The sequence below is a fragment of the Ranitomeya variabilis genome, chromosome 2, assembly GCF_051348905.1.
Source record: "Ranitomeya variabilis isolate aRanVar5 chromosome 2, aRanVar5.hap1, whole genome shotgun sequence".
Classification (NCBI taxonomy): domain Eukaryota; kingdom Metazoa; phylum Chordata; class Amphibia; order Anura; family Dendrobatidae; genus Ranitomeya; species Ranitomeya variabilis.
Window position 1 is genome coordinate 1,114,883,119 of NC_135233.1, and position 25,056 is coordinate 1,114,908,174.

At 57.3% G+C, this 25,056-nt stretch overlaps 1 protein-coding gene across 5 annotated transcripts in view; it reads left to right on the plus strand.

Annotated features, from left to right (window-relative positions):
* The first annotated feature begins 13,767 nt into the window (after positions 1 to 13,767).
* The window catches only part of LOC143808876 (uncharacterized), a 986,487-nt gene continuing 975,198 nt past the window's right edge, over positions 13,768 to 25,056 (plus strand). Inside the window, exon 1 of one of the 5 annotated variants that reach the window (XM_077292026.1) lies at positions 13,768 to 13,924. The gene's annotated coding sequence lies outside the window, so the exon portion shown is untranslated. Of the gene's footprint in view, positions 13,935 to 25,056 lie in introns of all 5 variants that reach the window. The other 4 variants (XM_077292028.1, XM_077292027.1, XM_077292030.1 and 1 more) reach the window with 4 other exon arrangements.

Below are 25,056 nucleotides of genomic sequence, written 5' to 3' on the forward strand. Positions count from 1 at the left end.
TTAGTGCTCTCAGGGTGGAGGAAGAGGGAGCGGCGCTCCTCAGGACGGGGATTAGTGCTCTCAGGGTGGAGAAGAGGGAGCGGCGCTCCTCAGGACGGAGATTAGCGCTCTCAGGGTGGGGAAGAGGGAGCGGCGCTCCTCAGGACGGGGATTAGTGCTCTCAGGGTGGGGAAGAGGGAGCGGCGCTCTTCAGGACGGGGATTAGCGCTCTCAGGGTGGAGGAAGAGGGAGCGGCGCTCCTCAGGACGGGGATTAGCGCTCTCAGGGTGGGGAAGAGGGAGCGGCGCTCCTCAGGACGGGGATTAGGGCTCTCAGGGTGGGGAAGAGGGAGCGGCGCTCCTCAGGACGGGGATTAGTGCTCTCAGGGTGGGGAAGAGGGAGCGGCGTTTCTCAGGACGGGGATTAGTGCTCTCAGGGTGGGGAAGAGGGAGCGGCGCTCCTCAGGACGGGGATTAGGGCTCTCAGGGTGGGGAAGAGGGAGCGGCGCTCCTCAGGACGGGGATTAGGGCTGTCAGGGTGGGGAAGAGGGAGCGGCGCTCCTCAGGACGGGGATTAGGGCTCTCAGGGTGGGGAAGAGGGAGCGGCGCTCCTCAGGACGGGGATTAGGGCTGTCAGGGTGGAGGAAGAGGGAGCGGCGCTCCTCAGGACAGGGATTAGCGCTCTCAGGGTGGAGGAAGAGGGAGCGACACTCCTCAGGACGGGGATTAGTGCTCTCAGGGTGGAGAAGAGGGAGCGGTGCTCCTCAGGATGGGGATTAGCGCTCTCAGGGTGGGGAAGAGGGAGCAACACTCCTCAGGACGGGGATTAGTGCTCTCAGGGTGGAGGAAGAGGGAGCGGCGCTCCTCAGGACGGGGATTAGCGCTCTCAGGGTGGGGAAGAGGGAGCGGCGCTCTTCAGGACGGGGATTAGTGCTCTCAGGGTGGAGGAAGAGGGAGCGGCGCTCCTCAGGACGGGGATTAGCGCTCTCAGGGTGGGGAAGAGGGAGCGGCGCTCCTCAGGACGGGGATTAGGGCTCTCAGGGTGGGGAAGAGGGAGCGGCGCTCCTCAGGACGGGGATTAGGGCTGTCAGGGTGGAGGAAGAGGGAGCGGCGCTCCTCAGGACAGGGATTAGCGCTCTCAGGGTGGAGGAAGAGGGAGCGACACTCCTCAGGACGGGGATTAGTGCTCTCAGGGTGGAGAAGAGGGAGCGGTGCTCCTCAGGATGGGGATTAGCGCTCTCAGGGTGGGGAAGAGGGAGCAACACTCCTCAGGACGGGGATTAGTGCTCTCAGGGTGGAGGAAGAGGGAGCGGCGCTCCTCAGGACGGGGATTAGCGCTCTCAGGGTGGGGAAGAGGGAGCGGCGCTCTTCAGGACGGGGATTAGTGCTCTCAGGGTGGAGGAAGAGGGAGCGGCGCTCCTCAGGACGGGGATTAGCGCTCTCAGGGTGGGGAAGAGGGAGCGGCGCTCCTCAGGACGGGGATTAGGGCTGTCAGGGTGGGGAAGAGGGAGCGGCGCTCCTCAGGACGGGGATTAGGGCTGTCAGGGTGGAGGAAGAGGGAGCGGCGCTCCTCAGGACAGGGATTAGCGCTCTCAGGGTGGGGAAGAGGGAGCGGCAATCCTCAGGACGGGGATTAGCGCTCTCAGGGTGGGGGAAGAGGGAGCGACACTCCTCAGGACGGGGATTAGTGCTCTCAGGGTGGAGGAAGAGGGAGCGGCGCTCCTCAGGACGGGGATTAGTGCTCTCAGGGTGGAGAAGAGGGAGCGGCGCTCCTCAGGACGGGGATTAGCGCTCTCAGGGTGGGGAAGAGGGAGCGGCGCTCCTCAGGACGGGGATTAGCGCTCTCAGGGTGGGGAAGAGGGAGCGGCGCTCTTCAGGACGGGGATTAGCGCTCTCAGGGTGGAGGAAGAGGGAGCGGCGCTCCTCAGGACGGGGATTAGCGCTCTCAGGGTGGGGAAGAGGGAGCGGCGCTCCTCAGGACGGGGATTAGGGCTCTCAGGGTGGGGAAGAGGGAGCGGCGCTCCTCAGGACGGGGATTAGTGCTCTCAGGGTGGGGAAGAGGGAGCGGCGTTTCTCAGGACGGGGATTAGTGCTCTCAGGGTGGGGAAGAGGGAGCGGCGCTCCTCAGGACGGGGATTAGGGCTCTCAGGGTGGGGAAGAGGGAGCGGCGCTCCTCAGGACGGGGATTAGGGCTGTCAGGGTGGGGAAGAGGGAGCGGCGCTCCTCAGGACGGGGATTAGGGCTCTCAGGGTGGGTAAGAGGGAGCGGCGCTCCTCAGGACGGGGATTAGCGCTCTCAGGGTGGGGGAAGAGGGAGCGGCGCTCCTCAGGACCGGGATTAGGGCTCTCAGGGTGGGGAAGAGGGAGTGGCGCTCCTCAGGACGGGGATTAGTGCTCTCAGGGTGGGGAAGAGGGAGCGGCGCTCCTCAGGACGGGGATTAGTGCTCTCAGGGTGGGGAAGAGGGAGCGGCGCTCCTCAGGACGGGGATTAGTGCTCTCAGGGTGGGAGAAGAGGGAGCGACACTCCTCAGGACGGGGATTAGTGCTCTCAGGGTGGGGAAGAGGGAGCGACACTCCTCAGGACGGGGATTAGTGCTCTCAGGATGGGAGAAGAGGGAGCGGCGCTCCTCAGGACGGGGATTAGTGCTCTCAGGGTGGAGGAAGAGGGAGCGGCAATCCTCAGGATGGGGATTAGCGCTCTCAGGGTGGGGAAGAGGGAGCGACACTCCTCAGGACGGGGATTAGTGCTCTCAGGGTGGAGAAGAGGGAGCGGCGCTCCTCAGGACGGGGATTAGTGCTCTCAGGGTGGAGGAAGAGGGAGCGGCACTCCTCAGGACGGGGATTAGCGCTCTCAGGGTGGGGAAGAGGGAGCGACACTCCTCAGGACGGGGATTAGTGCTCTCAGGGTGGAGAAGAGGGAGCGGCACTCCTCAGGATGGGGATTAGTGCTCTCAGGGTGGAGAAGAGGGAGTGGTGCTCCTCAGGACGGGGATTAGTGCTCTCAGGGTGGGAGAAGAGGGAGCGACACTCCTCAGGACGGGGATTAGTGCTCTCAGGGTGGGGAAGAGGGAGCGGCGTTCCTCAGGACGGGGATTAGTGCTCTCAGGATGGGAGAAGAGGGAGCCGCGCTCCTCAGGACGGGGATTAGTGCTCTCAGGGTGGAAGAGGGAGCGGCACTCCTCAGGACGGGGATTAGCGCTCTCAGGGTGGGGAAGAGGGAGCGGCGCTCCTCAGGACGGGGATTAGCGCTCTCAGGGTGGGGAAGAGGGAGCGACACTCCTCAGGACGGGGATTAGTGCTCTCAGGGTGGAGAAGAGGGAGCGGCGCTCCTCAGGACGGGGATTAGCGCTCTCAGGGTGGGGAAGAGGGAGCGACACTCCTCAGGACGGGGATTAGTGCTCTCAGGGTGGAGAAGAGGGAGCGGCGCTCCTCAGGATGGGGATTAGCGCTCTCAGGGTGGGGAAGAGGGAGCAACACTCCTCAGGACGGGGATTAGTGCTCTCAGGGTGGAGGAAGAGGGAGCGGCGCTCCTCAGGACGGGGATTAGCGCTCTCAGGGTGGGGAAGAGGGAGCGGCGCTCTTCAGGACGGGGATTAGCGCTCTCAGGGTGGAGGAAGAGGGAGCGGCGCTCCTCAGGACGGGGATTAGCGCTCTCAGGGTGGGGAAGAGGGAGCGGCGCTCCTCAGGACGGGGATTAGGGCTCTCAGGGTGGGGAAGAGGGAGCGGCGCTCCTCAGGACGGGGATTAGTGCTCTCAGGGTGGGGAAGAGGGAGCGGCGCTCTTCAGGACGGGGATTAGCGCTCTCAGGGTGGAGGAAGAGGGAGCGGCGCTCCTCAGGACGGGGATTAGCGCTCTCAGGGTGGGGAAGAGGGAGCGGCGCTCCTCAGGACGGGGATTAGGGCTCTCAGTGTGGGGAAGAGGGAGCGGCGCTCCTCAGGACGGGGATTAGTGCTCTCAGGGTGGGGAAGAGGGAGCGGCGTTTCTCAGGACGGGGATTAGTGCTCTCAGGGTGGGGAAGAGGGAGCGGCGCTCCTCAGGACGGGGATTAGGGCTCTCAGGGTGGGGAAGAGGGAGCGGCGCTCCTCAGGACGGGGATTAGGGCTGTCAGGGTGGGGAAGAGGGAGCGGCGCTCCTCAGGACGGGGATTAGGGCTCTCAGGGTGGGGAAGAGGGAGCGGCGCTCCTCAGGACGGGGATTAGGGCTGTCAGGGTGGAGGAAGAGGGAGCGGCGCTCCTCAGGACAGGGATTAGCGCTCTCAGGGTGGAGGAAGAGGGAGCGACACTCCTCAGGACGGGGATTAGTGCTCTCAGGGTGGAGAAGAGGGAGCGGTGCTCCTCAGGATGGGGATTAGTGCTCTCAGGGTGGGGAAGAGGGAGCAACACTCCTCAGGACGGGGATTAGTGCTCTCAGGGTGGAGGAAGAGGGAGCGGCGCTCCTCAGGACGGGGATTAGCGCTCTCAGGGTGGGGAAGAGGGAGCGGCGCTCTTCAGGACGGGGATTAGTGCTCTCAGGGTGGAGGAAGAGGGAGCGGCGCTCCTCAGGACGGGGATTAGCGCTCTCAGGGTGGGGAAGAGGGAGCGGCGCTCCTCAGGACGGGGATTAGGGCTGTCAGGGTGGGGAAGAGGGAGCGGCGCTCCTCAGGACGGGGATTAGGGCTGTCAGGGTGGAGGAAGAGGGAGCGGCGCTCCTCAGGACAGGGATTAGCGCTCTCAGGGTGGGGAAGAGGGAGCGGCAATCCTCAGGACGGGGATTAGCGCTCTCAGGGTGGGGGAAGAGGGAGCGACACTCCTCAGGACGGGGATTAGTGCTCTCAGGGTGGAGGAAGAGGGAGCGGCGCTCCTCAGGACGGGGATTAGTGCTCTCAGGGTGGAGAAGAGGGAGCGGCGCTCCTCAGGACGGGGATTAGCGCTCTCAGGGTGGGGAAGAGGGAGCGGCGCTCCTCAGGACGGGGATTAGCGCTCTCAGGGTGGGGAAGAGGGAGCGGCGCTCTTCAGGACGGGGATTAGCGCTCTCAGGGTGGAGGAAGAGGGAGCGGCGCTCCTCAGGACGGGGATTAGCGCTCTCAGGGTGGGGAAGAGGGAGCGGCGCTCCTCAGGACGGGGATTAGGGCTCTCAGGGTGGGGAAGAGGGAGCGGCGCTCCTCAGGACGGGGATTAGTGCTCTCAGGGTGGGGAAGAGGGAGCGGCGTTTCTCAGGACGGGGATTAGTGCTCTCAGGGTGGGGAAGAGGGAGCGGCGCTCCTCAGGACGGGGATTAGGGCTCTCAGGGTGGGGAAGAGGGAGCGGCGCTCCTCAGGACGGGGATTAGGGCTGTCAGGGTGGGGAAGAGGGAGCGGCGCTCCTCAGGACGGGGATTAGGGCTCTCAGGGTGGGTAAGAGGGAGCGGCGCTCCTCAGGACGGGGATTAGCGCTCTCAGGGTGGGGGAAGAGGGAGCGGCGCTCCTCAGGACCGGGATTAGGGCTCTCAGGGTGGGGAAGAGGGAGTGGCGCTCCTCAGGACGGGGATTAGTGCTCTCAGGGTGGGGAAGAGGGAGCGGCACTCCTCAGGACGGGGATTAGTGCTCTCAGGGTGGGGAAGAGGGAGCGGCGCTCCTCAGGACGGGGATTAGTGCTCTCAGGGTGGGAGAAGAGGGAGCGACACTCCTCAGGACGGGGATTAGTGCTCTCAGGGTGGGGAAGAGGGAGCGACACTCCTCAGGACGGGGATTAGTGCTCTCAGGATGGGAGAAGAGGGAGCGGCGCTCCTCAGGACGGGGATTAGGCTCTCAGGGTGGAGGAAGAGGGAGCGGCAATCCTCAGGACGGGGATTAGCGCTCTCAGGGTGGGGAAGAGGGAGCGACACTCCTCAGGACGGGGATTAGTGCTCTCAGGGTGGAGAAGAGGGAGCGGCGCTCCTCAGGACGGGGATTAGGGCTCTCAGGGTGGGGAAGAGGGAGCGGCGCTCCTCAGGACGGGGATTAGTGCTCTCAGGGTGGGGAAGAGGGAGCGGCGTTTCTCAGGACGGGGATTAGTGCTCTCAGGGTGGGGAAGAGGGAGCGGCGCTCCTCAGGACGGGGATTAGGGCTCTCAGGGTGGGGAAGAGGGAGCGGCGCTCCTCAGGACGGGGATTAGGGCTGTCAGGGTGGGGAAGAGGGAGCGGCGCTCCTCAGGACGGGGATTAGGGCTCTCAGGGTGGGTAAGAGGGAGCGGCGCTCCTCAGGACGGGGATTAGCGCTCTCAGGGTGGGGGAAGAGGGAGCGGCGCTCCTCAGGACCGGGATTAGGGCTCTCAGGGTGGGGAAGAGGGAGTGGCGCTCCACAGGACGGGGATTAGTGCTCTCAGGGTGGGGAAGAGGGAGCGGCGCTCCTCAGGACGGGGATTAGTGCTCTCAGGGTGGGGAAGAGGGAGCGGCGCTCCTCAGGACGGGGATTAGTGCTCTCAGGGTGGGAGAAGAGGGAGCGACACTCCTCAGGACGGGGATTAGTGCTCTCAGGGTGGGGAAGAGGGAGCGACACTCCTCAGGACGGGGATTAGTGCTCTCAGGATGGGAGAAGAGGGAGCGGCGCTCCTCAGGACGGGGATTAGTGCTCTCAGGGTGGAGGAAGAGGGAGCGGCAATCCTCAGGACGGGGATTAGCGCTCTCAGGGTGGGGAAGAGGGAGCGACACTCCTCAGGACGGGGATTAGTGCTCTCAGGGTGGAGAAGAGGGAGCGGCGCTCCTCAGGACGGGGATTAGTGCTCTCAGGGTGGAGGAAGAGGGAGCGGCACTCCTCAGGACGGGGATTAGCGCTCTCAGGGTGGGGAAGAGGGAGCGACACTCCTCAGGACGGGGATTAGTGCTCTCAGGGTGGAGAAGAGGGAGCGGCACTCCTCAGGATGGGGATTAGTGCTCTCAGGGTGGAGAAGAGGGAGCGGTGCTCCTCAGGACGGGGATTAGTGCTCTCAGGGTGGGAGAAGAGGGAGCGACACTCCTCAGGACGGGGATTAGTGCTCTCAGGGTGGGGAAGAGGGAGCGGCGTTCCTCAGGACGGGGATTAGTGCTCTCAGGATGGGAGAAGAGGGAGCCGCGCTCCTCAGGACGGGGATTAGTGCTCTCAGGGTGGAAGAGGGAGCGGCACTCCTCAGGACGGGGATTAGCGCTCTCAGGGTGGGGAAGAGGGAGCGGCGCTCCTCAGGACGGGGATTAGCGCTCTCAGGGTGGGGAAGAGGGAGCGACACTCCTCAGGACGGGGATTAGTGCTCTCAGGGTGGAGAAGAGGGAGCGGCGCTCCTCAGGACGGGGATTAGCGCTCTCAGGGTGGGGAAGAGGGAGCGACACTCCTCAGGACGGGGATTAGTGCTCTCAGGGTGGAGAAGAGGGAGCGGCGCTCCTCAGGATGGGGATTAGCACTCTCAGGGTGGGGAAGAGGGAGCGACACTCCTCAGGACGGGGATTAGCGCTCTCAGGGTGGGGAAGAGGGAGCGGCGCTCCTCAGGACGGGGATTAGCGCTCTCAGGGTGGGGAAGAGGGAGCGACACTCCTCAGGACGGGGATTAGTGCTCTCAGGGTGGAGGAAGAGGGAGCGGCACTCCTCAGGACGGGGATTAGCGCTCTCAGGGTGGAGGAAGAGGGAGCGGCGCTCCTCAGGACCGGGATTAGGGCTCTCAGGGTGGAGGAAGAGGGAGCGGCACTCCTCAGGACGGGGATTAGCGCTCTCAGGGTGGAGGAAGAGGGAGCGGCACTCCTCAGGACGGGGATTAGTGCTCTCAGGGTGGAGAAGAGGGAGCGGTGCTCCTCAGGATGGGGATTAGCGCTCTCAGGGTGGGGAAGAGGGAGCAACACTCCTCAGGACGGGGATTAGCGCTCTCAGGGTGGGGAAGAGGGAGCGACACTCCTCAGGATGGGGATTAGTGCTCTCAGGGTGGAGGAAGAGGGAGCGGCGCTCCTCAGGACGGGGATTAGTGCTCTCAGGGTGGAGAAGAGGGAGCGGCGCTCCTCAGGACGGGGATTAGCGCTCTCAGGGTGGGGAAGAGGGAGCGGCGCTCCTCAGGACGGGGATTAGTGCTCTCAGGGTGGGGAAGAGGGAGCGGCGCTCTTCAGGACGGGGATTAGCGCTCTCAGGGTGGAGGAAGAGGGAGCGGCGCTCCTCAGGACGGGGATTAGCGCTCTCAGGGTGGGGAAGAGGGAGCGGCGCTCCTCAGGACGGGGATTAGGGCTGTCAGGGTGGGGAAGAGGGAGCGGCGCTCCTCAGGACGGGGATTAGCGCTCTCAGGGTGGGGAAGAGGGAGCGACACTCCTCAGGACGGGGATTAGTGCTCTCAGGGTGGGGGAAGAGGGAGCGGCGCTCCTCAGGACGGGGATTAGGGCTGTCAGGGTGGAGGAAGAGGGAGCGGCGCTCCTCAGGACAGGGATTAGCGCTCTCAGGGTGGGGAAGAGGGAGCGGCAATCCTCAGGACGGGGATTAGCGCTCTCAGGGTGGGGGAAGAGGGAGCGACACTCCTCAGGACGGGGATTAGTGCTCTCAGGGTGGAGGAAGAGGGAGCGGCGCTCCTCAGGACGGGGATTAGTGCTCTCAGGGTGGAGAAGAGGGAGCGGCGCTCCTCAGGATGGGGATTAGCGCTCTCAGGGTGGGGAAGAGGGAGCGGCGCTCCTCAGGACGGGGATTAGTGCTCTCAGGGTGGGGAAGAGGGAGCGGCGCTCTTCAGGACGGGGATTAGCGCTCTCAGGGTGGAGGAAGAGGGAGCGGCGCTCCTCAGGACGGGGATTAGCGCTCTCAGGGTGGGGAAGAGGGAGCGGCGCTCCTCAGGACGGGGATTAGGGCTCTCAGGGTGGGGAAGAGGGAGCGGCGCTCCTCAGGACGGGGATTAGGGCTGTCAGGGTGGGGAAGAGGGAGCGGCGCTCCTCAGGACGGGGATTAGGGCTCTCAGGGTGGGGAAGAGGGAGCGGCGCTCCTCAGGACGGGGATTAGGGCTGTCAGGGTGGAGGAAGAGGGAGCGGCGCTCCTCAGGACAGGGATTAGCGCTCTCAGGGTGGAGGAAGAGGGAGCGACACTCCTCAGGACGGGGATTAGTGCTCTCAGGGTGGAGAAGAGGGAGCGGTGCTCCTCAGGATGGGGATTAGCGCTCTCAGGGTGGGGAAGAGGGAGCAACACTCCTCAGGACAGGGATTAGTGCTCTCAGGGTGGAGGAAGAGGGAGCGGCGCTCCTCAGGACGGGGATTAGCGCTCTCAGGGTGGGGAAGAGGGAGCGGCGCTCTTCAGGACGGGGATTAGTGCTCTCAGGGTGGAGGAAGAGGGAGCGGCGCTCCTCAGGACGGGGATTAGCGCTCTCAGGGTGGGGAAGAGGGAGCGGCGCTCCTCAGGATGGGGATTAGGGCTGTCAGGGTGGGGAAGAGGGAGCGGCGCTCCTCAGGACGGGGATTAGGGCTGTCAGGGTGGAGGAAGAGGGAGCGGCGCTCCTCAGGACAGGGATTAGCGCTCTCAGGGTGGGGAAGAGGGAGCGGCAATCCTCAGGACGGGGATTAGTGCTCTCAGGGTGGAGGAAGAGGGAGCGGCGCTCCTCAGGACGGGGATTAGTGCTCTCAGGGTGGAGAAGAGGGAGCGGCGCTCCTCAGGACGGGGATTAGCGCTCTCAGGGTGGGGAAGAGGGAGCGGCGCTCCTCAGGACGGGGATTAGTGCTCTCAGGGTGGGGAAGAGGGAGCGGCGCTCTTCAGGACGGGGATTAGCGCTCTCAGGGTGGAGGAAGAGGGAGCGGCGCTCCTCAGGACGGGGATTAGTGCTCTCAGGGTGGGGAAGAGGGAGCGGCGCTCTTCAGGACGGGGATTAGCGCTCTCAGGGTGGAGGAAGAGGGAGCGGCGCTCCTCAGGACGGGGATTAGCGCTCTCAGGGTGGGGAAGAGGGAGCGGCGCTCCTCAGGACGGGGATTAGGGCTCTCAGGGTGGGGAAGAGGGAGCGGCGCTCCTCAGGATGGGGATTAGTGCTCTCAGGGTGGGGAAGAGGGAGCGGCGTTTCTCAGGACGGGGATTAGTGCTCTCAGGGTGGGGAAGAGGGAGCGGCGCTCCTCAGGACGGGGATTAGGGCTCTCAGGGTGGGGAAGAGGGAGCGGCGCTCCTCAGGACGGGGATTAGGGCTGTCAGGGTGGGGAAGAGGGAGCGGCGCTCCTCAGGACGGGGATTAGGGCTCTCAGGGTGGGGAAGAGGGAGCGGCGCTCCTCAGGACGGGGATTAGGGCTGTCAGGGTGGAGGAAGAGGGAGCGGCGCTCCTCAGGACGGGGATTAGGGCTGTCAGGGTGGAGGAAGAGGGAGCGGCGCTCCTCAGGACAGGGATTAGCGCTCTCAGGGTGGAGGAAGAGGGAGCGGCGCTCCTCAGGACAGGGATTAGCGCTCTCAGGGTGGAGGAAGAGGGAGCGACACTCCTCAGGACGGGGATTAGTCCTCTCAGGGTGGAGAAGAGGGAGCGGCGCTCCTCAGGACGGGGATTAGTGCTCTCAGGGTGGAGAAGAGGGAGCGGCGCTCCTCAGGACGGGGATTAGTGCTCTCAGGGTGGAGAAGAGGGAGCGGCGCTCCTCAGGACGGGGATTAGGGCTGTCAGGGTGGAGGAAGAGGGAGCGGCGCTCCTCAGGACAGGGATTAGCGCTCTCAGGGTGGAGGAAGAGGGAGCGGCGCTCCTCAGGACGGGGATTAGTGCTCTCAGGGTGGAGAAGAGGGAGCGGCGCTCCTCAGGACGGGGATTAGGGCTGTCAGGGTGGAGGAAGAGGGAGCGGCGCTCCTCAGGACAGGGATTAGTGCTCTCAGGGTGGGGAAGAGGGAGCGGCGCTCCTCAGGACAGGGATTAGCGCTCTCAGGGTGGAGGAAGAGGGAGCGACACTCCTCAGGACGGGGATTAGTGCTCTCAGGGTGGAGAAGAGGGAGCGGCGCTCCTCAGGACGGGGATTAGTGCTCTCAGGGTGGAGAAGAGGGAGCGGCGCTCCTCAGGACGGGGATTAGGGCTGTCAGGGTGGAGGAAGAGGGAGCGGCGCTCCTCAGGACAGGGATTAGCGCTCTCAGGGTGGAGGAAGAGGGAGCGGCGCTCCTCAGGACGGGGATTAGTGCTCTCAGGGTGGAGAAGAGGGAGCGGCGCTCCTCAGGACGGGGATTAGGGCTGTCAGGGTGGAGGAAGAGGGAGCGGCGCTCCTCAGGACAGGGATTAGTGCTCTCAGGGTGGGGAAGAGGGAGCGGCGCTCCTCAGGACAGGGATTAGCGCTCTCAGGGTGGAGAAAGAGGGAGCGACACTCCTCAGGACGGGGATTAGTGCTCTCAGGGTGGAGAAGAGGGAGCGGCGCTCCTCAGGACGGGGATTAGTGCTCTCAGGGTGGAGAAGAGGGAGCGGCGCTCCTCAGGACGGGGATTAGGGCTGTCAGGGTGGAGGAAGAGGGAGCGGCGCTCCTCAGGACAGGGATTAGCGCTCTCAGGGTGGAGGAAGAGGGAGCGGCGCTCCTCAGGACAGGGATTAGCGCTCTCAGGGTGGAGGAAGAGGGAGCGACACTCCTCAGGACGGGGATTAGTGCTCTCAGGGTGGAGGAAGAGGGAGCGACACTCCTCAGGACAGGGATTAGCGCTCTCAGGGTGGAGGAAGAGGGAGCGACACTCCTCAGGACAGGGATTAGCGCTCTCAGGGTGGGGAAGAGGGAGCGGCGCTCCTCAGGACAGGGATTAGCGCTCTCAGGGTGGAGGAAGAGGGAGCGACACTCCTCAGGACGGGGATTAGTGCTCTCAGGGTGGAGAAGAGGGAGCGGCGCTCCTCAGGACGGGGATTAGGGCTGTCAGGGTGGAGGAAGAGGGAGCGGCGCTCCTCAGGACAGGGATTAGTGCTCTCAGGGTGGGGAAGAGGGAGCGGCGCTCCTCAGGACAGGGATTAGCGCTCTCAGGGTGGAGGAAGAGGGAGCGACACTCCTCAGGACGGGGATTAGTGCTCTCAGGGTGGAGAAGAGGGAGCGGCGCTCCTCAGGACGGGGATTAGGGCTGTCAGGGTGGAGGAAGAGGGAGCGGCGCTCCTCAGGACAGGGATTAGCGCTCTCAGGGTGGAAGAAGAGGGAGCGGCGCTCCTCAGGACAGGGATTAGTGCTCTCAGGGTGGGGAAGAGGGAGCGGCGCTCCTCAGGACAGGGATTAGCGCTCTCAGGGTGGAGGAAGAGGGAGCGACACTCCTCAGGACGGGGATTAGTGCTCTCAGGGTGGAGAAGAGGGAGCGGCGCTCCTCAGGACGGGGATTAGGGCTGTCAGGGTGGAGGAAGAGGGAGCGGCGCTCCTCAGGACGGGGATTAGCGCTCTCAGGGTGGAGGAAGAGGGAGCGGCGCTCCTCAGGACGGGGATTAGGGCTTTCAGGGTGGGAGAAGGGGGAGCGGCGCTCCTCAGGACGGGGATTAGTGCTCTCAGGGTGGAGAAGAGGGAGCGGCGCTCCTCAGGACGGGGATTAGGGCTGTCAGGGTGGAGGAAGAGGGAGCGGCGCTCCTCAGGACAGGGATTAGCGCTCTCAGGGTGGAAGAAGAGGGAGCGGCGCTCCTCAGGACAGGGATTAGTGCTCTCAGGGTGGGGAAGAGGGAGCGGCGCTCCTCAGGACAGGGATTAGCGCTCTCAGGGTGGAGGAAGAGGGAGTGACACTCCTCAGGATGGGGATTAGTGCTCTCAGGGTGGAGAAGAGGGAGCGGCGCTCCTCAGGACGGGGATTAGCGCTCTCAGGGTGGAGGAAGAGGGAGCGGCGCTCCTCAGGACAGGGATTAGCGCTCTCAGGGTGGGGAAGAGGGAGCGGCGCTCCTCAGGACGGGGATTAGTGCTCTCAGGGTGGAGGAAGAGGGAGCGGCGCTCCTCAGGACAGGGATTAGCGCTCTCAGGGTGGGGAAGAGGGAGCGGCGCTCCTCAGGACAGGGATTAGCGCTCTCAGGGTGGAGGAAGAGGGAGCGGCGCTCCTCAGGACGGGGATTAGGGCTTTCAGGGTGGGAGAAGGGGGAGCGGCGCTCCTCAGGACGGGGATTAGTGCTCTCAGGGTGGAGAAGAGGGAGCGGCGCTCCTCAGGACGGGGATTAGGGCTGTCAGGGTGGAGGAAGAGGGAGCGGCGCTCCTCAGGACAGGGATTAGCGCTCTCAGGGTGGAAGAAGAGGGAGCGGCGCTCCTCAGGACAGGGATTAGTGCTCTCAGGGTGGGGAAGAGGGAGCGGCGCTCCTCAGGACAGGGATTAGCGCTCTCAGGGTGGAGGAAGAGGGAGTGACACTCCTCAGGATGGGGATTAGTGCTCTCAGGGTGGAGAAGAGGGAGCGGCGCTCCTCAGGACGGGGATTAGGGCTGTCAGGGTGGAGGAAGAGGGAGCGGCGCTCCTCAGGACGGGGATTAGCGCTCTCAGGGTGGAGGAAGAGGGAGCGGCGCTCCTCAGGACAGGGATTAGCGCTCTCAGGGTGGGGAAGAGGGAGCGGCGCTCCTCAGGACGGGGATTAGTGCTCTCAGGGTGGAGGAAGAGGGAGCGGCGCTCCTCAGGACAGGGATTAGCGCTCTCAGGGTGGAGGAAGAGGGAGCGGCGCTCCTCAGGACGGGGATTAGGGCTTTCAGGGTGGGAGAAGGGGGAGCGGCGCTCCTCAGGACGGGGATGAGAATTCTTGGGGGGGATCATTGGGACAATGGGGTCAACACTCCTCAGGGGAGGGATCGGCACACGAGTGCGGAGCTCAGTGAGCGGAGACTGAGGAGACCGACAGACAACAGCGGAGCCGACTAACGCAAGAACTACAAGTCCCAGGATTGCCGGGGCTCTCACGTCTCCACAGCAACCGCCCCGCAACTCTTCCAATAAGCTCCGCCCCCTGTGGTGGTGACGTCACCGGAGTTTCTTCACCGCCTTGTCTTTTCAGAGCTCCACCTCTTCTGATCACGTGACGGTGACGTCAGCACAGGTCCTTCCGCTGTTGCTGTGCGGTCGGTGTGGGCTGTTGTCTCTGTACGGAGGACCCGCGGCCGCTGGGTGAGGTGAGGTGAGGTGAGGCGGCGCACACTGTGGCGGCTGCTCTTCCTTGTTGGAGACTTCGGCGCTGATTCATGAAGATGAATTTGCAGCTTTGTGTTAAACACTTTGAAATGTCGCATTTTTTTTGCCGTTTTTTCGTCAATTTCCGTCACAGTGGGAGGAGCTTGGACTGGGCGTGGCTACAGATTCCTGAGCAGGTGTCTGATCCGCACCCCGTCCGCCCTCACGTCCGGTCCACGCTAATGTCCGGTCAGCCCTCGTGTCCGCCCCCCGTCCTCCCTCGTGTCCTGCCCCCCCTTCCTGTCCGCCCTCATGTCCGCTCCACGCTGATGTCCGGTCAGCCCTCGTTTCCGGTCCCCTCCCCTGTCCGCCCTCGTGTCCAGTCCCCCCCCCCGTCCGCCCTCGTGTCCAGTCCCCCCCCCCGTCCGCCCTCGTGTCCAGTCCCCCCCCCCCTGTCCGCCCTCGTGTCCGGTACCTTCCGCCCCCCCCCCCCCCCCCCGGTCCGCCCTCGTGTCCAGTTCCCCCCCCCCCTGTCCGCCCTCGTGTCCGGTCCCCCCCCCATCCTCTCTCGTGTCCGCCCCCCCCCCCCCCGTCCTCCCTCGTGTCCGGCCCCCCCTGTCCGCCCTCATGTCCGGTCCACGCTAATGTCCGGTCAGCCCTTGTGTCCGGCGCACCCACCCCTCCCTCGTGTCTGGTTCAACCCGTCTGCCCCACCCCGTCCCCCCTTGTGTCCGGTCCACCCCTCACTTTCCACACTTATAGAAACATACAGGCCATTAACACCCAGAAACTTATGAAGAACTTGCAGTCCTCATTGGCCCCAATCTCCTCCATCTCATGTCCTGATTCTGCTCTGAAGCATTACAATGAAACCCTGCAAAGTGCCCTGGAAGAAGCTGCACCTCCTATACATAGAGCAACTCGGCACAGACGGCGACAACCGTGGCACACGCTGCAAGCACGTTTCCTCCAGCGGTGCTCCAGGTGCGCCGAACGTCTGTGGAGAAAATCTAATCTGCCCGAAGATTTCATCCATTATAAGTTCATTCTAACAACATACAACTCTGCCCTTCACCTCTCCAAGCAAACCTATTTCAACACCCTGATCACCTCCCTGTCCAATAACCCTAAATGTCTCTTTGACACTTTTCATTCCCTACTCAACCCAAGAGTGCAGGCCCCAACCACAGATCTCCGCGCTGACGATCTGGCCAATTACTTCAAAGAAAAAATTGATCACATTCGACAGGAAATTATCTCCCAATCCCCTCATACCATGCACTGTCCTCCCTCCTCTGCTGCATCTACAGAAGCTCACTCACCACAGCTTTAAGCGTGCCCTAAAAATGCATTTGTTCAGACTGGCCTACCGCCTCAACGCATTAACCTAACTATCCCTGTGTGGCCCATTCACAAGGCGTAAACCATAATCAGGTTCCTCCATCATGTTCTCATACACTTTATGCAGTTAATAGCCCTCTGTGTCTGTACTGTTACATACTTAGGCTGTTAACTGGTTCATGCAGCTTTACATGAACACCCGAGCCTCACACTATGGCTGGTCCAAATAACTAAAGCAATTGTTACCATCCACCTCTTGTGTCTCCCCTTTTCCTCATAGTCTGTAAGCTTGCGAGCAGCAGGGCCCTCATTCCTCCTGGTATCTGTTCTGATCTGTGATTATTGTTATGCTGTAATGTCTGTTGTCGGTATAAGTCCCCTCTATAAGTTGTAAAGCGCTGCGGAATATGTTGGCGCTATATAAATATAATTATTATTATGCCCCATATGCTGCTCCATAAACTTTGATGCCCCATAAGATTCTCCATAGCATAATATGCCCCATATGCTGCTCCATAAAGGTTGATGGCCCTATAAGATGCTCCATAGCATAATATGCTCCGTATGCTTCTCCATAAAGGTTGATGGCCTTATAAGATGCTCCATAGCATAATATGCCCCGTATGCTGTTCCATAAAGGTTGATGGCCCCATAAGAGGCTCCATAGCATAATATGCCCCATATGCTGCTCCATAAAGGTTGATGGCCCCATAAGATGCTCCATAGCATAATATGCCCCATATGCTGCTCCATAAAGGTTGATGGCCCCATAAGATGCTCCATAGCATAATATGCCCCGTATGCTGCTCCATAAAGGTTGATGGCCCTATAAGATGCTCCATAGCATAATATGCCCCATATGCTGCTCCATAAAGGTTGATGGCCCCATAAGATGCCCCATAGCATAATATGCCCCATATGCTGCTCCATAAAGGTTGATGGCCCCATAAGATGCTCCATAGCATAATATGCCCCGTATGCTGCTCCATAAAGGTTGATGGCCCTATAGGATGCTCCATAGCATAATATGCTCCGTATGCTGCTCCATAAAGGTTGATGGCCTTATAAGATGCTCCATAGCATAATATGCCCCGTATGCTGCTCCATAAAGGTTGATGCCCCATAAGATTCTCCATAGCATAATATGCCCCGTATGCTGCTCCATAAAGGTTGATGGCCCTATAAGATGCTCCATAGCATAACATGCCCCATATGCTGCTCCATAAAGGTTGATGGACCTATAAGATGCTCCATAGCATAATATGCTCCGTATGCTGCTTCATAAAGGTTGATGGACCTATAAGATGCTCCATAGCATAATATGCCCCATATGCTGCTCCATAAAGGTTGATGGCCTTATAAGATGCTCCATAGCATAATATGCTCCGTATGCTGCTCCATAAAGGTTGATGCCCCATAAGATTCTCCATAGCATAATATGCCCCGTATGCTGCTCCATAAAGGTTGATGGCCCTATAAGATGCTCCGTAGCATAATATGCCCCGTATGCTGCTCCATAAAGGTTGATGGCCCTATAAGATGCTCCGTAGCATAATATGCCACATATGCTGCTCCATAAAGGTTCATGGCCCCATAAGATGCTCCATTTCTTAATATGCCCCATATGCTGCTCCATAAAGGGTGATGGCCCCCATGAGATGCTCCGTAGCATAATATGCCCCATATGCTGCTCCATAAAGGTTGATGGCCCCATAAGATGCTCCATTTCTTAATATGCTCCACATGCTGCTCCATAAAGGGTGATGGCCCCATAAGATGCCCCATTTCATAATATGCCCCATATGTTGCTGCGATTAAAAAAAGAAAAATAACATACTCCCCTCTCATCGCTGGGTGCAGGGGGCCTGAGCAGGAGGGGACACCAGCATCCTATGGGGGTCATGTGCTGGTGTCGCCGCTGTCTTTCGGGTCATCTGGCTGTGATTGTTCAGGCAGAGGGCGCGCACTAATCACGTCATCGCACCCACTGACCTGAACGTCACAGCCAGAGGACGCGGACGACGGAGCCTAGTGATGGAACGGGGACAGGTGAATATAGCAAAAGACAACATCTGCAAAGAGTTTGTTCTCTCCGTGTTTGCGTGGGTTTCCTCCGGGTTCTCCGCTTTCCTCCCACATTCCAAAGACATACTGATAGGGCATTTAGATTGTGAGCCCCAACGGGGACAGCGATGATAATGTATGCAATCTGTAAAGCGCTGTGGAATATGTTAGCGCTATATAAAAATAAAAGATTATTATTAAGATTAGATTATCCTGGCGTGTCCCTGAATCTCCGTCGTACCCAGCCGGAATATTCATTATTTTAATGAGCGGTACCACCTGACCGCTGAACACCGGAAGAACTGCGGGCTCCGGGAGAGATCGCGGTATGCGTTCAGTGCTTACGCATACCGCGATCTCCTGGGCTGCTCACTCTGTAGGGTCCAGACTGCGCAGGCGCCTCACACTTGCGCAGTCTATAAAGGCTTCGGACAGAGTGACGCTCCCAGCGTTATAGATTGGTTACAGTAGTACAATGCAGGATGTGCTGTAAATGTTTTCTCATAAGAATTTGGGAAGGTTATGAAATGTCCTATAAATGTCTGTTCTATTCCTGGTCTAAGGATCTCGGATTTTAGTTGTGATGAATCTATGCTTCACTTTATTATTATTTATTATTATAGCGCCATTTATTCCATAGCGCTTTACATGTGAGAAGTAGTGATGAGCGAGTGTACTCGTTGCTTGGGTTTTCGAGAGCACGCTCGGGTGATCTCCGAGTATTTATGACTGCTCGGAGATTGTTTTCATCACGGCAGCTGAATGATTTACAGCTATTAGCCAGGCTGAGTACATGTGGGGATTCCCTAGCAACCAGGCAACCCCCACATGTACTCAGGCTGGCTAGTAGCTGTAAATCATTCAGCTGACGCAACGAAAAGTAAACCTCTGAGCAGTTACAAATACTCGGAGGTCACCCGAGCGTGCTCTGGAAAACCCGAGCAACAAGTACACTCGCTGTATCTACCTTTCTCGGACCACAAGAAAAACACAGACATTTCAATACCAAGATGTTTCTCACCATGGTTTTTGTTCCGTGGTTCCTGGGTAGCTCATCACAGTCGGGTCCAATTAACCATCCTGGGTTTCAGGCGACATGTACTGTCGTGGAAGCCCCTCTTTACAGAAATCTTTAGGGCTGACACAGCGTGTCCTGCGCTCGGTGACAGTGTTGATTTTATCAGGGTGGAGATTGATCGGAGACAAGAACATACACAGCCCGTATCTGTCCATATACAAAGCTTGTTTTTATAACACCCACATGAAAATGGCGGAGTACATTGCCTACAAGGATATGTCATTTTTAAGAACAAAGTCCTTAAATCATGGATTCTCTGAGCTTTCCCCAAGAATGAGCGAAAACCAGTTCTTTACGGTACGTTCACATTTGCGTTGTGCGCCGCAGCGTCGGCGCCGCAGCGCACAACGCAAACAAAAACGCAGCAAAACGCATGCACAACGCTGCGTTTTGCGCCGCATGCGTCCTTTTTTTAATTGAATTTGGACGCAGCAAAAATGCAACTTGCTGCATCCTCTGCGCCCGGACGCGGGCGACGCATGCGGCGCAAAACGCAAGTGCGACACATGTCCATGCGCCCCCATGTTAAATATAGGGGCGCATGACGCATGCGGCGCCGCTGCGGCGCCCGCCGCTAATGTGAACGTAGCATTAAAGGGCCACTGTCACCCCCTCCAGCCGTTCTAAACTAAAAGAGCCACCTTGTGCAGCAGTAATGCTGCAGTCTAACAAGGTGGCTCTTTTAGTTTTTGATTCAGTTATTAGCTCAATAAAGCGTTTTAAAAATTGGCCACAAATACCAGATTTTGTACCAGGAGGCAGTCCGAATCGTCCTCTATGAATCTCCCAACGGCCGTCACTCTTCTCTTCTGCGGCGCTGGTCGCCGCCCCTGAGTGCTGTTTCTTCTTAAATCCGGCGCCTGCGCTGTGCGTGCCTGCCTGGGGCCTGCGCAGTCTTCATTGTCAGTCACAGCTCAGATGCCGGGTGCCTGACTGCGCCTGTGCCGGCAGTGCGGCCACCCTGTTGCTGAATCCCCGCCCCGCACTGTGTTATTCATTATGCACAGTGCGGGGCTGGGGTTCCTGGGCATGCGCACTGCGCTGTTTAGACGCTCCCCCAGCTCAGACGCTCCCCCAGCTCAGACGCTCCCCCAGCTCCCCCGCCTTCCCAGGAACCCCAGCCCCGCACTGTGCATAATGAATAACACAGTGCGGGGCGGGGATTCAGCAACAGGGTGGCCGCACTGCCCGCACAGGCGCAGAGCGGAACCCGGCATCTGAGCTATGACGGACAATGAAGACTGCGCAGGCCCCAGGCAGGCACGCACAGCGCAGGCGCTGGATTTAAGAAGAAACAGCACTCAGGGGCGGCGACCAGCGCCGCAGAAGAGAAGAGTGACGGCAGTTGGGGGATTCATAGAGGACGCTTCGGACTGCCTCCTGGTACAAAATCTGGTATTTGTGGCCAATCTTTAAAATGCTTTATTGAGGTAATAACTGAATCAAAAACTAAAAGAGCCACCTTGTTAGACTGCAGCATTACTGCTGCACAAGGTGGCTCTTTTAGTTTAGAACGGCTGGAGGGGGTGACAGTGGCCCTTTAAGTACCAACAGCAAAGCAATCACCCTGTCTTATTGCCTTTATGATCAAGACCTATAAAGCAAATACAAAACACAAAGCTGTTAAAATTCTATCTGTCTGGATATACAATCCTTTTTCAAGCAATGAATACAATAGTGGTGCAGATATATATAGGGCGTACAAGTCATCAGTTTAGTGAATCCATTACCGTATATACTTGAGTATAAGCCGATCTGAGTATAAGCTGAGACCCCTAATTTTGCCACATAAAACGGGGAAAACTTAATGACTCGAGTATAAGCCTAGGGTGGGAAATGCAGCAGCTACTGCTAAATGTCAAATATAAAAATAGATACCAATAAAAGTACAATTAATTGAGACATCAGTAGGTTAAGTGTTTTTGAATATCCATATTGAATCAGGAGCCCCAGATAATGCTCCATACTGTTCATTATGGGCCCCATAAGATGCTCCATACAAAATACGCCCCATATAATGCTCCATACAGTTTATGATGGGCTCCATAAGATGCTCCATAGACACATTTGCCCCATACAGTACTGCATAAAGGTTAATAATGGCCCCATAAAATGCTCCATAAAGATATTTGCCCCATATAGTGCTGCACAAATGGTGATTATGGCCCCATAAGATGCTAAATAATAATAATAATAATAATTTTTAATTATATAGCGCCAACATATTCCGCAGCACTTTACAATTAGCGGGGACATGTACAAACAATAAATTCAATACAGGTTAAGACAATTTAAACAGTGACATTAGGGGTGAGGTCCCTGCTTACGAGCTTACAATCTACAAGGAAATGGGGGGACACAATAGGTGAAAAGTGCTCGTTATTTCAGGTCTGGCAATTATAATACATAGGGATTTTCATATAAAGCTGCATGATCCGGTCATCAGCCCGTGTGTTTAAGTGCAATAGTCAAGTATCAAGTGCAGTTATCATGTGCATGGAGGGTGTGGAGACAGATGAATAGTAGGGGGCAGATTCAGAGTGGTATTTGGAAGGAGGGAACAGGGCAAAGTTAGTTTATGTGGTAGGCTTGTTTGAAGAGATGGGTTTTTACAGTGCTCTTGAATAGGTCGGGGCTAGGTATCAGTCTGATCGTCTGGGGAAGTGCATTCCAGAGAGCTGGCGCAGCACGAGAGAAGTCTTGGAGACGGAGGTGCGAGGTTCGGATTACGGGGGATGTTAGTCTTAGGTCATTTGTAGAACGGAGGGCACGTGTAGGGCGATAGACAGAGAGGAGATATAAGGCGGTGCAGAACTGTGGAGGGCTTTGTGGGTGAGAGATGAGTTTATACTGGACCCTGTAGCGAATGGGTAGCCAGTGTAATGACTGGCACAAGATGGATGCATCGGTGAAGTGACTGGACAGAAATATGACCCTGGCTGCAGCATTCAAGATGGATTGGAGAGGAGAAAGTTTGTTAAGAGGGAGACTGATCAGAAGAGAGTTGCAGTAGTCCAGACGGGAATGAATAAGAGCGACAGTAAGAGTCTTAGCAGTTTCAAAGGTGAGAAAAGGTCGGATTATGGAGATGTTTTTAAGATGCAGGTGACAAGAGCGAGTGAGTGATCGGATGTAGGGAGTAAAGGAAAGTTCGGAGTCGAATATGACCCCAAGACAGCGGGCATGCTGCTTGGGAGTTATGGTTGAACCCTCCAGGGTAATTTCGATGTTGGGCAGAGAGAGGTTAGTAGAAGGGAGAAACACAAGAAGTTCCGTTTTGGAGAGATTTAGTTTCAGATAGAGGGAGGACATGATGTTAGAGACAGCAGACAGACAATCCTTGGTATTTTGAATTAGGGTAGGGGTGATGTCGGGGGAAGAAGTGTATAATTGGGTGTCATCAGCATAGAGATGATACTGGGACCCAAATCTGCTGATTGTTTGTCCAATAGGGGCAGTGTATAGAGAGAAGAGGAGGGGGCCTAGGACTGAGCCTTGCGGAACCCCGATAGTAAGGGGACGAGGAGAGGAAGAGGAACCGGCAAAAGCTACAGTGAAGGATACGTAGGAGGAGCACCAGGAGAGGGCTGTGTCCTTGAGGCCTATGGAGCGGAGCATAGTGAGAAGGAGCTGGTGATCCACAGTGTCGAATGCGGCAGACAGATCCAGGAGAATCAGCAGAGAGCAATGACCTTTGGATTTAGCTGTTATTAGATCATTAGAGACTTTAGTGAGGGCAGTTTCAGTGGAGTGTAAAGAGCGGAAACCAGATTGTAAGGGGTCAAGAAGAGAGTTTTCCGAGAGATAGCGGATTAGACGGGAGTGGACCAAGCGTTCCAGGAGTTTAGAGATGAAGGAAAGGTTAGAGACAGGTCTGTAGTTAGCAGTGTAGTTCTGGTCCAGGGATGGCTTTTTAAGTAAAGGGGTTATATAGAGCATGTTTAAATGAGGAGGGAAAGATACCTGAAGAAAGAGAGAGGTTAAATATTTTACTCAGGTGAGTGGTGACCACTGGTGAGAGAGACTGCAGGAGAGGTGAGGGAATGGGGTCACTGTTGCAGGTTGTAGGCCGAGCAGAAGCGAGGAGCTTGGAAACTTCTTCTTCTGAAACAGGCTCAAAGATATCCAGTGAGCTTGAGGTGCGGCAGGGAAGGGGATCCAGGCACTGAGGAGATTGGGCTGAGATATTCTGATGGATGTGGTTGATTTTTTTCTAAGAAATAAGTGGCCAGATCCTCACCACTGAGATTGGTGATGGGTCCTGTACTTTAGGTTTCAGAAGGGAGTTTAAGGTTTCAAAAAGTCCTTTTGGGTTGTTGGATAGTGAGGTGATGAGGGTGGTGAAGTAGGATTGTTTGCTGATTATGGCCCCATAAGATGCTTCATAGACACATTTGCCCCATACAGTACTGCATAAAGGTTAATAAGGGCCACATAAGATGCTTCATAGAGATATTTGCCCCATATAGTGCTCCACAAATGGTGATTATGGCCCCATAAAATGCTCCATAAAGATATTTGCCCCATATAATGCTGCACAAATGCTGATTATGGCCCCATAAGATGCTCCATAAAGATATTTGACCCATATAACGCTGCACATGGCCCCATACGATGCTCCATAGACTGTTAAGCCCCATCTGCTGTTGCTGCGATAAAAAAAACAAAACATACTAACCTCTCATCGCTCAGGCCCCCAGCACTTGCAATACTCACCGGTCCTAGTTCCGGCGCCGCTGTGTTTTCCCCGTCCTCCGCACTGATGCTCAGAGTGCGCGGACTAACCACGTCATCGCGCCCTCTGACCTGAGTGTCACTGCAGAGGAAGTGGAAGACGGAGCGGCGGTGGAACAAGGACAGGTGAATATCGCGCAGCGCCCCCCCTCCCCATTACACTCATCTGCTCCTGGCGTGGTCCCTGGTTCTCCAGGCGCTGACAGGTTCTTCCTGCATTCAGCCGTCACATGGTACCGCTCAGTACAGTAATGAATATGCGGCTCCACCCCTATGGGAGTAGAGTGGGGTCCATATTTATTACTGTAATGAGCGGTATCATGTGACTGCTGAACGCAGGAAGAAGCTGTCGGTGCCCGGAGAGCCAGGGATGTGCAGGGACCGCGACAGGAGCAGGTGAGTATGTCACAGCCTCCGCTCTCCCTCCCCCCCACATTAAAAGTATAGAGTGTGCATAGAAATATTCATATAATACATAAAGTTCTCAGTGATCATCCATAGAATAATATTATTAAAATAATGCATCTCCTATACAGTGCAAAATCCAAGTGATGGCTCCTAAATAGTTAAATGGTTTCAGGTGTCGCCTCCTAATAGGACCCGCACTCACATTCTGCACATACAGCTGCGCCATGTCCCCGATGTCCCCATAGCTTCCCATAGTCCCGTGCACATGCACCTGTGCACTAACATGCAGGAGTCTCATGCCGCCATATTGGAAGAGGTTCAACTCCCAATACATGCCCATGGATCAATAAATGCATCGAAAAATAAGCAAATCTTCTTAATATATAGCATATAGATGGCAATGATTATAAGGGCTGAATTGCCACAGCACCATAATAAGAAAGTAAAGTATATTATAGTCCAGAGCATAACGGGTTGGTCAGGACCGAAGTTCGAAACCGTCACTGGGCAGAGGAATATCCCGTGCCTATGTGAGGAATGGACGGGAGTATGAGCTGCACCGCCCACCCACCACATCGGTGACACAACCCAGACCCAAACCTCTGTAACAATGTATTCATCCTATCTGTATAAGGCCGTACAAGTCCACTAGTGAGATCTGTCACACTGAATAATACAAATGTCATCATTACCATAGAATTCTTCCTCTTCCATATCAATTATCACAGATAAATAATCCAAAATATATATATATATAACAAATCACAGACAAGCTCAATGAACTAAAAAAAGAACAGTAAAGAATATATATATATATATAATTTACAGACCAAAAGTTTGGACACACCTTCTCATTTAAAGATTTTTCTGTATTTTCATGACCATGAAAACTGTAAATTCACACCGAAGGCATCAAAACTATAAATTAACACGTGAAATTATACACTTAACAAAAAAGTGTGAAACAACTGAAAATGTGTCTTATATTCTAGGTTCTTCAAAGTAGCCACCTTTTGCTTTGATGACTGCTTTGCACACTCTTGGCATTCTCTTGATGACCTTCAAGAGGTAGTCATCGGGAATGGTCTTCCAACAATCTTGAAGGCGTTCCCAGAGATGCTTAGCACTTGTTGGCCCTTTTGCCTTCACTCTGCGGTCCAGCTCACCCCAAACCATCTCGATTGGGTTCAGGTCTGGTGACTGTGGAGGCCAGGTCATCTGGCGTAGCACCCCATCACTCTCCTTCTTGGCCAAATATCCCTTACACAGCCTGGAGGTGTGTTTGGGGTCATTGTCCTGTTGAAAAATAAATGATGGTCCAACTAAACGCAAACCGGATGGAATAGCATGCCGCTGCAAGATGCTGTGGTAGCCATGCTGGTTCAGTATGCCTTCAATTTTGAATAAATCCCCAACAGTGTCACCAGCAAAGCACCCCCACACCATCACACCTCCTCCTCCATGCTTCACGGTGGGAACCAGGCATGTAGAGTTCATCCGTTCACCTTT